Source organism: Sceloporus undulatus, chromosome 1 (assembly GCF_019175285.1).
Source record: "Sceloporus undulatus isolate JIND9_A2432 ecotype Alabama chromosome 1, SceUnd_v1.1, whole genome shotgun sequence".
Taxonomy (NCBI): Eukaryota; Metazoa; Chordata; class Lepidosauria; order Squamata; family Phrynosomatidae; genus Sceloporus; species Sceloporus undulatus.
In genome coordinates, this window is record NC_056522.1 from 118,727,487 (window position 1) to 118,740,097 (window position 12,611).

At 41.4% G+C, this 12,611-nt stretch overlaps 1 protein-coding gene across 1 annotated transcript in view; it reads left to right on the plus strand.

Annotated features, from left to right (window-relative positions):
• Window positions 1–746: 746 nt before the first annotated feature.
• GPR63 (G protein-coupled receptor 63) overlaps window positions 747–12,611 on the plus strand; it is a 30,652-nt gene continuing 18,787 nt past the window's right edge. The window contains exon 1 of the mRNA XM_042453725.1: window positions 747–846. The gene's annotated coding sequence lies outside the window, so the exon portion shown is untranslated. The remainder of the gene's footprint in view (window positions 847–12,611) is intronic.

The window sequence follows — 12,611 nt, forward strand, 5'->3', positions numbered from 1 at the left end:
CTTCCTAAAGGCAGGTGTTTGGGGAGCAGCAGCAGCAGCAGCAGGGGCATCATCATCCCCGGCTCCACGCCGCACCCCCTGCCCCCCCCCCCGCCTCCTCCTCCTCCTCCTCCTTTGGAACGCGCGCTGATTGGCTGAGGCGCACGCCTGGGCAGACACACACACACACACACACACACACACACACACACACACACACACAGAGGGGTCCCTCCGCATCGCAGCAGGAGGCTCCTCCGAGGGCGAGAGGGAAGGCGAGGAGGGACCCCTCCGCCGGCAGGCAGGCAGGCAGTGCTCCCCACTCCTCCTCCTCCTCCTCCTCCCGCCAGCCTCCAGGCTTTGTTCTGCTCGCCCACTCCAGAGGCAGCAGCAGCAGCAGCAGCAGAGGGGGCTTCCCGCCCTGGCTAATGCTGCTCCTGCTTCTCGCAGTCGGGAAAGGTCCAGCAGGAAGGAGGGACTCCTCCTCTTCCTCTTCCTCCTCCTCCTCTTCATCACCTTTTTTCTCCTCCTCCTCCTCCTCTACTTCCCCTTCTTCCTCTCCTCCTCTTCTTCTTCCTCCTCTCCTCCTCCTTGTCTTCCTCTTCTTCTTCCTCACCCTTTTTTCTCTTCCTCCTCTATCTCCTCTTCTTTCTGTCCTCTTCTTCCTCCTCTCCTCCTCCTCCTCCTCTTCTCTCGTCCTCTTCTTCCTCCCTGTCTTCCTCTTCCTCCTGTTCCTCCTGCTCTTCTTCTTCCTCTTCCCCTCCTCTTCCTTCTCCTCTTTTTCTTCCTCCCTCTTCTTTTCTCCTCCTCCTCCTCCTCCTCCTGCTCCTGCTGGGACCCTGCGCGAGGCCGCCCTTTGGCCCTGAGGTGAGGCTCCTTCCTCCCAAGGCGAAGGGAGAGCGAGAAGAGAGGGATGCCTTGGGGACCCCTAGGCCTCTTCTGGGAAGGAGGGAGGGAGGGAGAAGGGGGAGCCCTTCCAGAACCAAGGAGTGGGCTTCTTGCGGAGGAGTGCCCCCTCCCCGTTGGGGTTGGGAAGGCAAACCAAGGGGCAAGACTTGGGAGGACTTTTCTGGCTGCTAGGTCCAACTTTGGGGTGGCTGAGGGGACCTTGGGCAGGTGACACTGTCTCAGCCTCAGGGGATGGCCTTGGCAAAATCCCTTCTGGGGGAGCTTGCCAAGGGAAACCCCCACGGTAGGGTCGCCTTAGGCTGACTTCATAAGTCAAAAATGACCAGAAGGCACACAACCACACCTTGAAGGTGTTCTCTCCCAGGGGTTTTGGTGATGGATGGAAATTGGGTGCCATTCTGAGTGAAGGTGAGAAGGGCTGAAAGCTGGTCCACGCTTGGGATGCGGGGCTTGGTAGTGATGGGAGGACTGGATTGAACGCCCCTTGCAAGGTCTGGTCTTGTGTTTGACTTGGGGTTGTGTGGTGTGTGTTGTGTCCTGTTTGCTTGTTTGTGTTACATCCTACCTGTATTCCAGAACTGGGATTCAAGGAGAGTCACCACAACATTCAAGCAGGTAATAGAACTGAAAGGCATCATAGCCATCTTAATTTGGAAAATGCAAAGGGATCTCGCAGCACCTTGCTACCAGCTTCCATCTTTCAGCTGCTCTCAAAGGTGCTGTAAGATCCCTTTGCTTATTATTCAAGCAGATAAGGCAGGGTTCACAGACTGCTAGGGTGCTTTTAGGAGCATGCGTCCTTGAAGGGTTTGTTAATTTCGCAATGGAGAAAAGTCTTAAAGCTGAAGCTGGCTTGTGTCTCTCTCTGGACATCTTGAAGGTTGATGGTGGCTTCATATCTGTCCAATGCACAGCTAGGAAAGATAGTCAACCCTTTACAACAGGTTCCTAGTGAACCATTCTTTTTGTTTCATATTAAACTCTACCCAGACCCAGGAATAACTTTGACACCGCTGGCAACGGGGCGAAAGCTGTTTACCGTAAGACAATAGTGCCATTGGACTCCTGTGTCATGATTAGAATCAGGGTGTTAGAAAAGTGGGGTAATTTAGTGGTCATTTATTTTATTTATTGATCAATTATTTACTGATAAAAATGATGATTTATTGATTTTTTAAATATTCATTTATCTTTAAATGCCCACTCCATATTGGTTCCATTGTGAGTAGGGAACCAAGAGGGCAGCATTTCAGGATGAAATAGTATTTTAATAGTATGCATTTGCATGCCGTAGGTATGAGGTGGGTTATTCAGAATCTGGGTATTTGTACAGAAGCATAGACTACTGAGTCTTAGTTAAAAGGAGAGAATCCATACCTTTGGAAAACTAAGATCTCTTCAAAGTTTGGTCAGTGGAATACTTTAACAGAGCAGCCCTATTGAAGCACTTCTTTATAAACTGTATAGAACTGCAGTCTCGGCTACTACTTTGCTCTTTCAGTGTGTCTGTGTTTCATCTCCTACCACTCCTTCATCTGATTTAAATCTTTCTTACTAGTAATAATTGTAGCTTCACGGTCTGATTAATGTCCTCTTCTTAAAATGTTTTATCGTAGAAACTGACAATTGCTTTTGCGGGCTGAGTATATATAAAGAGCTGTGATTCATGAATGTGCCCTGTCATCTTATAGTGAAAAGTAAATTTATAGCTAAATTGTAATGGTTGGTTGTCATTTCTTGATCTGTCATTACTGCTTAATTCCTGTTCTTCAGAACTAAAATTGAATTTGCTAGCTTCTTCTTCCAGGCCAGGTCCAACTAATTTGATGGGGTTGTAGATTTGTACTATCACAGCCTGAGTTTATGGGTATTTTTTTTTTTTTTTGGAAGTCCTAAAATTCTGTGTTTAGCATTGCAGGCCTAGACTGGTTGGTGTGTCTGTGTGTGTGTGTGTGTGTGTGTGTGTGTGTGTGGTATATTTGAGATCAAATGAGAAACATAAAATTAGCCTTTCTCTAACTTCATCCCATCAAGATTGGTTAGTACACGTACTATATAATCTTTATTTAAAAAGTAGACTTGTGCTGTATTTCTGTATTGTACAACTTTCTTTAGGATGGCACAAGGATCTGGAATTCAAACTTAATACAGTTCACATATAAGCTACCTTGAAATCACTCCTCCAATTATTTTCTTAGAGCACACTGCTATCTGAAGTCATCCTCAGTGAGACTATTAATTTTACTGCAGCTTGCGTTTGCACAATTTAATGCACTGATAGACTAAGACCTACTATGTGGGCTCTTGGTTAGGCAAACTGTTGCATGTTTATTTTTCTGTAGTTACATTTTTGTTTGGGGTGATTACTTTCAGGAAAGAATTGTGCTCCCTATTGTTCTAAAATGCTCTTACAGTTTAATAAAGGCAGGCTGTGGGAGCAACAGAGACCTTAAAAAAACCCAAACCCTGTATTTTCAAGCAGCCTCTCACCAACCTATATCTTTCCAGATGGTTTAGATTACATCTCATACAACGTAGACAGCATGGCTAGTTGGAGGTTGGGAAAGACTCCCTTAAAGCCTGTCTGAATAACTTGTGATTCACCAAGAGAAATGCTCTTCACTAGCCATATTATTTTGGCCAGCCAGGTATTGTGATCTCATGAAGGCAACAAAACTAGCTCTTGTGGGCTGCATATGTACCTCTTGGGATGTGTTAAGTTTGCAGGTTAAAGTGGCAGGTCATGCAGGCATGTGAGTATAGTTCCATATCTGCTGCTAATGTGATGAGCTTTCCCTACAGAAACACAGAACAGAATTCTTTTCATTCTCTCCCACCCCCCATAATACATTGTTCTCTCTGAAGTTTGAAGATCACAAAGTACCTTGAAAGCTGTGTAGCAAAAAAGACAATGCAGCTGATACAAAATAGATTAGACCATAATGTTGAAACCATTTCCTTGGGAAAGATGTCTTGTTGGGATTATTACCAAATAAGCATTTGCAGGATCACAGCCAGAAGTCTTCCATAGACTGAGCAGGTTAAGTCCTGATGTCTGTAACAAGTAATCTAGGGCCTGATTCCCACTACCTTTTAAACCGGATAGCGAATCGGTTTCAACTGGTTCAAATGACCCTGGTTCTCACTTAAACAGAATCGCTGAAGCAATTCGGAGAGGGGGCCATGTGCTGGACCCATTTAACCTGCGTCTTTTTGGATAAATCGATTCTGCACAAGTGTGAACCAGATGCGGATCAGAATCAATTTAAATTTGCCCTTCGGCCAGCTGGAGCGGGTCCATTTTGAACCAATTCATTTGTGAATGTGAATCACAAGTGGGTTATTTTACAGGGAAAAAATGCAATGGGGGCAAATGTAGTGGAAACCACGCTCCACTGTCGAATCGATCCATCGATTCAGACTGCAAACTGCTTTTTTTGTAAGTGGCAATGAAGCCTAGATACTGCCAAGATTATGTACTTCCAAAAGCTAAGCACTGTCATATGATATGTGTACTTTGAGTACTGTACACCTTCCATGTATGCAGCTGGTATCTACATTTTTCTTAGAAGAAAGTTCTTAAGAGGCCATCTCTGAGATGGCTTTTTCTTTGTTGTCAGAGTCTAAGGATTTCCTCAGAGCCAAGGCACCATGGAAGGAGTGACCTTAAAAACACCTGTAAAAGATTGCCTATGCTGTGGAACAGGAAAATTTCCAAGCCACCTTTTCTGTAGTGCCTTGTCTCCTGAAGACATGAGTGGCTGTCTTTTTCCATTGATCTTCCATTTGTTCAGGGAAGTCTTGGATACACCCCTGCAGGCTGTCAAACCTCTCATGCTATACTCATGGTCCTGAAGAACTGTATTGCACACTGCAGAATTTTGTCTTATTGAGAACTGCAACAAAAGTATTGAATTGGCGAGTGTTGTTCAGAATTCTAACCATTTCATTCTATTCTCTTGCTCTCCGTTCGGATTTCTGGTGTCTCGCTCACCTTAACTGTAGGCAGTCAGCATTCTGTGGCAGCCCAGGCCTGATAATCTGGATATGTATGTCTCTCTCTCTCTCTCTCTCCTCTGTTTGGTTTGTAACATCTTGCCTGATGAAGAAGCCCATGGAGCTTCAAAAGTTTGCAACAAGTATATTGTGCATTTTGGTTGGCCAGTAAAGGTATCACTGGTGGATCTTTGTTTGTATTTTCTAAATGGCCAACACAGCTACCCCAACATCTCTCTCTGTGGTTCATTGTACCTACATAAACAGTGGCACTCATCCTGAACATCTAACATGGAGGAAAGAATTTTGAGGAACACTGCCTTGATTACCTAGCAGTCTACTTCTTATGACCATTTAAATTTCTAGTGATGTACACCAGCATGGCGTAGTGGTTTGAGTGTTGAACTATGACTCTGGGGACCAGGGTTTAAATCCTGGCTCAGCCATTCACACTCTGTCAGCCTCATAGGATGGCAATGGCCCTGCCCCCTTGAAGAAACTTGCCAAGAAAATCCTTAGGGTCATGATAAGTTGGAAATGACTTGAAGGCATATAACAGAAACAACAACAACAACATGGTAACACTGATAAAAGAATGTTAGGCAGTTAAACTTTTTCCATTCTATAGTACTATTTTAGGTCTGTGTGTGTGTGTGTGTGTGTGTGTGTGTGTGTGTGTGTGGTGGTTATTTCTATCATTCTGATTCAGAATCCATTTTTCAGCAGAACTTTCTTGCCAGAAGTTGACAACTTTTATTAAAAAACAAGTTTTCCCAAACTGGCACCCTCCAAAGAATTTAAACTACAACTCACTAAATATCAGACTAATAGGTTGTCTAGGGATGATGGGAGCTGAATTCCAAAACAATGGAAGGTGCAAGGTTGTGGAAGGCTGTTCAGTGTCTAAATTGTTGTGTTTGTGCATATAGTTAATTTTAACTGTTTTACAAGATGGACTGGGCTTTCTCTATAGAACAGACTGAGGTTAAAACTGCTGAGGAGTACAAACCAAAAGGTAAAAATTGGCTTTTTATCTTTTCCTACAGTCGTGCTAAAATAATTTGTCACTTGTATGTATAATAAGGAAATATTGGATAATCCACTGGAGTGCTTCTACAGGTGGAAGCCGCAATCCTGCACCTCTTTGGAGGATAGGAAAGAAACTCCCATTGTTACTGCAAATATAGCTTTGGATCTAGCCTAAATATTTTAGTACCCCATCTAGTTCATTGCCTTGTTCAAAGATGCAGAAGAGCATTTAAGCCATAGCTAGTAAATCTCTCAACTGTTTACAGAACACACAAGTAGGATGTACCTTATCTACCAATCATATATTGCCTGATTTTACTATACGTATGGATCTGAGCAGATGAGTGTATTTCAAAAAATGACTTTTTACTTATTCTGTCAACAGTTATGTTCTAGAGCAGTGGTTCCCAAACTTTAGTCTTCCAGGTGTTTTGGACATCAGCTCCCAGAATTCCCGACAGTGGACCAAGCTATCTGGGGCTTCTGGGAACTGGAGTCCAAAACACCTGGATGTCCAGAATTTGGGAATCACTGATCTAGAGAAGGATTTGGGGACACTATTAGGATCAGCCTCAGAGGAAGTCAATGGCAAATGTCCTCTGAACAAATCTTGCCAAGAAAACCCCGTGATACGCTTAGAGTTTCCATAAGTCGCAAACAACTTGAAGGCATACAAAAACAGATTAGGATTTTTAAAGGTAAAATGGTTCAGGCAGCCACTCACTGTGTGGGGATTTCTTTGAAGCAGAAAAACAATATATTGGCAATAAATGTGTACTCTACTAGTTTATTTCTAGGGGTTTCCCCCTCTTCTGAGTATACCTCATTAAATGAGTGCAAACGTTCCCACAATTACAATGACCAAAAGTCTCACCATATATTATTTGCTAATTTTAATATGTCTATTCACCATGTCTCACCATTTTCTCCCTGAACATTTCAGGGGAGGCATATTTCTGATCTTGCACAGCTGCATATATTTCACAATTATAAGGTAATTTCCTACTTCTGGAAATGCAGTTTTAAATTAAAAAAAACAAACCTAATTACCAAGAAAAGGACAACAGGAAATGCACACATATTTGACACAAAAAGCATGTAAAGTGATTAGAAAGGGTGAAATATGCTAAAGCACACCATTCAACAGGTGCCTAGTTAAATAGCAATATACATAATGTGTATTCAGCTTAATTTCCATCCATAAACTTCTTAAAATATACTTCTAGAAAAACAATTTTTCTATAGCTGTTGCTTGTTCCAGTATTTCTCATCTATTATCCAGACATTTGCTTTGATACACAATAAGCAGGCTGTTGAGCAGCATTCATGCATTTCATTTTGTGAAATTTGTGCAGGAGGACTTCCTCGAAGATTGTTTTCTGTGCCATTATTCTGGCTTTTAACAACAGATGCATATTCACAGATTTAACTATTGACTTCCTGTCATGAATATTCAAACTTGCACTTTTTCTGTACAGTAGCCAGACTTCATCAGTTGATAGTTGTTTTTTTAAAAGCAAAAGCTAGTTGTCTTCCAATTTGACTTCTATGGAGTTGAAACAAAACCCTAAGGCACTTCAGGTTAATGAAGCTTGTAAAATGTACCAGACTTCCTGTTATGAATGAGTTAGAACTTTTATTTGTGAACTGTAGGCAGAATAACCAACTAATAAGAAGTCTTACTGATATAGCATATGGGTTGCAGGTCTGCATCTTTTCATTGAAATGTAGTGTCTTGCAGAAGTATTCAGACACACACCTTATTGTTTTTACATTGTATTGTGTTGCAGCCTAGAACAAAGTGAATTTGACTTGTTTGATTACTTTATGGCAATGTGGCTGGATATGATCAGTTGTTTCTGCTGCACCACAACTCTTGAGTATTTTCACATTTTTAAATTTCTCTTGTGTAGCTTTAAAGATTATAGATGTCACTGAGTACCAACTTGAAGGTAGCCTCCTTAGTTGTTGCTGATACTGACCAATAGGGAGTGGATCTCCATATTTTATTTTGCATAGCCTGCTCCCAGAGTGGGCTGCTGTCTGTGGTCCCAAGCCGCCGGTCAGGAGATGGTTTAAGACAACTCCTTTTTACAGCAGCATTGGAGGGCTTTTGCCTGCTTTAGGGGTGTGCATTATTTGAATGCCATGCCTTCCCAAAGTGACTGAAAGCTGCTTTATTTGTTTGTGTTTTTGGCCTTAGTCTCTGGAGCTACAGAAAACAAACTTACTCCATCCTCAGTATGACATCCCTCCACATATTTAAACAGGGCTATCATATCACCTCTTAAACCTTCTCTTCTCCAGACTAAACAGACCCAGCTCCCAAAGTCACTCCTCATAGGACATGTATTCCAAATGTTTCACCATTTTGGTCATCCTTCTCTGGACAAGCTCCAGCTTATCAACATTCTTATTGAATTTTGGTGCCCAGAACTGTCGAGGTCTGGCCAAAGTAGAATAAAGTGGTACTATTATTTCCCTTGATCTAAAGACTATATTCCTATTGCCTAGAATTGCATTGGCTTTATTAGCTGCTGCATGACATTGCTGACTCATGTTCAGCCTGTGGTCCACTAAGATTCCTAGGTCCCTTTTGCATGTACTGCCGTCAAGCCAGATATCACTCTTCCTATAACTGTAGATTTAATTTTTACTTTCCAAGTGTAGTACCTTACATTTCTCTCTGCTAAATGTAAACAAACACAAAGTACTGGGGCAAATTATGACTGGAGGAGTAGAAATCCATAATGTGAATCCTGCAGTAGTATGGAACATTAGGAAGTGTAATGTGTATACTTATGTATAAGTCTAGAAATGTTGGTAAAAAACCAAAATTGCCCCCCAAAACTGGGTCAACTTTTCCACGGGTCAGTGTAAGTACCATACCTTAACTCTTACCAAATAAGAAACTATCTGATACTGAGAGCACAGTGGTGAAAGGTAAGAGCTTAATCAGTCCCAGGAGAACCCAAAAGAAGCACCAACCCCGTCTACTCTCTCTGCCTTGGCCTACTGGACTTTTTGTATGCCTGCGTGGGAAAATGGTGGTAGCAGTGACGCTTTGGCACTTCTCCTCAAAAGAGTGCATAGATGAGGTTGTTGCTTCATTTAGCTTATCCCAGAACAGACCAAGCTCTTAGCTTTCATTATTCTACTCAGATAAGGGGGGGTGACGCCTTTCTTTTGGTAAGAATTAATACTGTACCTTAACTTTTCCCTTTACATCCGTTTACATGTGTCCATTTTCTTAGCCACACCCGCTCTTGGTCATCACCCCAACACATCTCCCAGCCACCACTTACTGTAGTTCTCTTTTTATCCATCCAGACTTTAGGGTGAGCACGAACAGTTATGCTGGCCAAAATTTTGTAACTTCCATGGCATCATTTTCGTTTGTGTTATCCTGTGCATCCTTTGCTACATGCCCCTAAAGTGTATTATTATTATTATTATTATTATTATTATTATTATTATTATTTATATAGCGCTGTAGATTTGCGCAGCGCTGTACATAAAAACAACAAATATAAAAGAGTAAACCTGACGATGGCATACAATCTAAGAAATGATAGGATAATACAAATAAAACACGTAGCAATACAGGAAAAGGTTCAATAAAACAGGCAACAAAAAGAACATCAGATAGCAAGTGACAATCGCACAATGTCTGGGAACGCTTCTCTGAACAGGATGGTCTTCAAATCCGTTTTGAAGCTGGTTAATGAAGTGATGAAGTGTACCCTTGACTTATCCATGGGTCATATCATAATCCATAATTTTGGCCCCCAAATGTGCCCCTGACTTATACATTAGGTTGACTTACACAAGTGTATACAGTTCAGTGGGTCCTTGCTATCCACTGTGGTTTGGTTCCAGGACCCCCTGTGGATAGCAAAACTGTTTGATAGTCAACGTCCAATAATAGAATAGCATAGGCGTGGTGCGCTGTGCTGGTGCCAATTTTAGGGTTAGGGACCGTGTGACAACTGCACGGTCCCTAAGCCTAATATGCCACGGCGGCATTACAATGGCATACATGGATGCTGCCATTGTGACATAAGCAATGCACAGCATCTGCACGGCGCCATGCATCGCTTACGTAACGAGCGTGCCACTGGTGCAATAATCACATCCACCCTGCGGCAGAAAAAGAAATAACTTTTCCTGGGTTCTTTTTCCTCTGGAGGGAAGCCGTGTGGTTTGGCGGTTGCGGCTTCCCTCTGGAGGAATGTAGGCTCTCGGCAGGCCTCCCTTTCAGGTGGCCTGTCCCAGGCCATAGTAAAATAGTTCCCTTATATAAAATGGCATAATCAAGGTTTGCTTTTTAATAATAATACATATATTATTTTCAAGCCATGGATGCTTGAATCCATGGATAAAAAATCCATGGATACAGAGAGCTGACTCTATATTATAACCACATGAACAATTAATGCAATTCTTAGACAGCATTAATAGTTTGCAATGATTTAATATTTAATCTCAGCTTTAGCTGAATCCAAAAACAAATTGGTGGTTTTATGTATGTATGTATGCCTGATTATGAAGCTTGGTTCAAGTTAGAGATGGCTGAGGTTGGGAAGAAGGAATATCCTTTTGCTTGGTATGAAAACAATTTACAGTTGATAGAATTAGCTGGGTGTAAAGGTTAAGGGAAAGCAGTTGCTTGCTATAGGAGCAGGAAATATAAAATTAAGGAAGGGGTAACATTCTGACATCAGTGTGAGAATCATGAGGGTGATTCTCATACTGGGTGGTGGTCTGAATAATAATAGTCCTTATGACAGATGCAGAGCATGGATCAAGTTACAAAGCCATTCATTTGTGTAAGGGGAATGTTTTTAAACAGATCCAGCTATTTTGAGTGGGAGTAAAAGGTTATTTTTTTTCCCTTGGAAATCTTGTTCCTTCTGAAAGATTTTCATATTGTGGTGTTAGTTTGCTCTTCACAACTTGAATTTGAACAGGGGTGAAGTTCACATTAAAAAACAAACTTAAATTCGCTTAATCTGTCTCTTCAAATGTTTGTTCAGGGCCAAACTAGTGGATGTGCTAAATGTTTGTTTGTATTTGTTTTATAATTTTAGAAATTATACATATCTGCATGAGGACTGAAATGTGGTGGGCTTAACCCTATTATCTTCACGGTATTTTCCTGAGAGACTTGCTTCTCCAAAGCTGCTGTGGAATAGAGTTTGTCGATACAATAAAACTTTGTTTAGAGATCTCTAAATCTGTTTAAAACACTGGAATTTATACAATATAGTTGTTCTCTGCATTTTATAACATACTGTTTTAGAATGCCCACTGACATTGAACAGATGTTACAATACACATTCTTGTCTGTCATCTATTAAATCAGTCTTTAGAAATAACCTCTGACAAAGAAGCTTCTTTTTACAAAGCTTTTTAACTTGTCCAACCTCCCCTTTCTTTTTTGTCCTCTGTCTTAGTGCAATTTTTAAGCAGCATTTGGAGAATAATAAATGAGGGCAGCAGTGTGTCTGCATTAAACAAGGCAGTAAAACTTGAACTGGGAAAGAACGGGATTCTACTCTAGTGGTGTTTGCTTGCATCTAACAGGCAAGGTAAGCACCATTTCCCTCCAGAACCCCTTACTGAGTATTTATGAACAGTAAAATGGAGAGGAAAAGCAGATAAACTTGCATCACCAGTTGGTGCCTGCCCTGGATGTTAAAAAAAACATTGCTGTGTACATGTTGCCACTTAAATGGAAATTAGAAAACAAATGGAGGTGTGTGTGTGTGAGAAATCCTGGATTCATTTTGGAAAAAATCTTTCAGATAGTCAGTAGAAAATTCAACACATTTTTATAGGTTTTTTGTGGGTTTTTCAGGCTATATGGCTGTATTCTAGAAGAATTTATTCCTGATGTTTCGCCTGCATCTGTGACTGGCATATTCAGAGAATGGAGGCATGGAGGTGTGTGGGGTATATTTACTGTGTGACTCTTGGTTGAGATGAAGTGATATACATGTTAATCTCTGTGTTGGTCTGTTGGTGAATGGCATGTTTTTGTTTACTTATGCAAGGCTTACTTGACCTGGCTGTTTTATTTTGACATGTGCCTCTTTTAAGAGAGCCAGCATGGTGTAGTGGCTTGAGTGTCAGACTATGACTGGAGACCAGGGATTGAATCCCAGATCAGCCATATAAATCCACTAGGTCACCTTGGACAAGAAAGACTCTATCAGTCTCAGAGGATGGCAATGTCAAACCACCTCTGAAGAAACTTGTCAAGAAAATCCCATGATAGGTTCATTTTAGGGTCACCATAAGTCAGAAACAACTTCAAGGCACATAACAACAACAAAATAGTTTTGGATAAAAAGTTTGCTGAAATATGTTGAACTGATCTTTTCTGTGGTATAGGGAATCTATCCCAGTTCTTTCCATGTTATTTCTGCCTCTGGTAATAAATATTCTGTTACAGAAATAATAGCTTGGAACACATCTCTTTCATTAACTGAAGTATATCTGTAACTGTCTTTGAAATGCTATTTCAAGCCAAATAGCACATTACACTCAAGCTCATGCAACTATAACTTGATTTCCAAAACACCGCTTTGAGGTGGCTCACTTGAAATTAGAGGAAAATTGGGGTGCCTTGCAGTCCTCCTGAATATAAAATTATTTTTGTATCCTATCAAACATCTCATCAGACATTTATATCT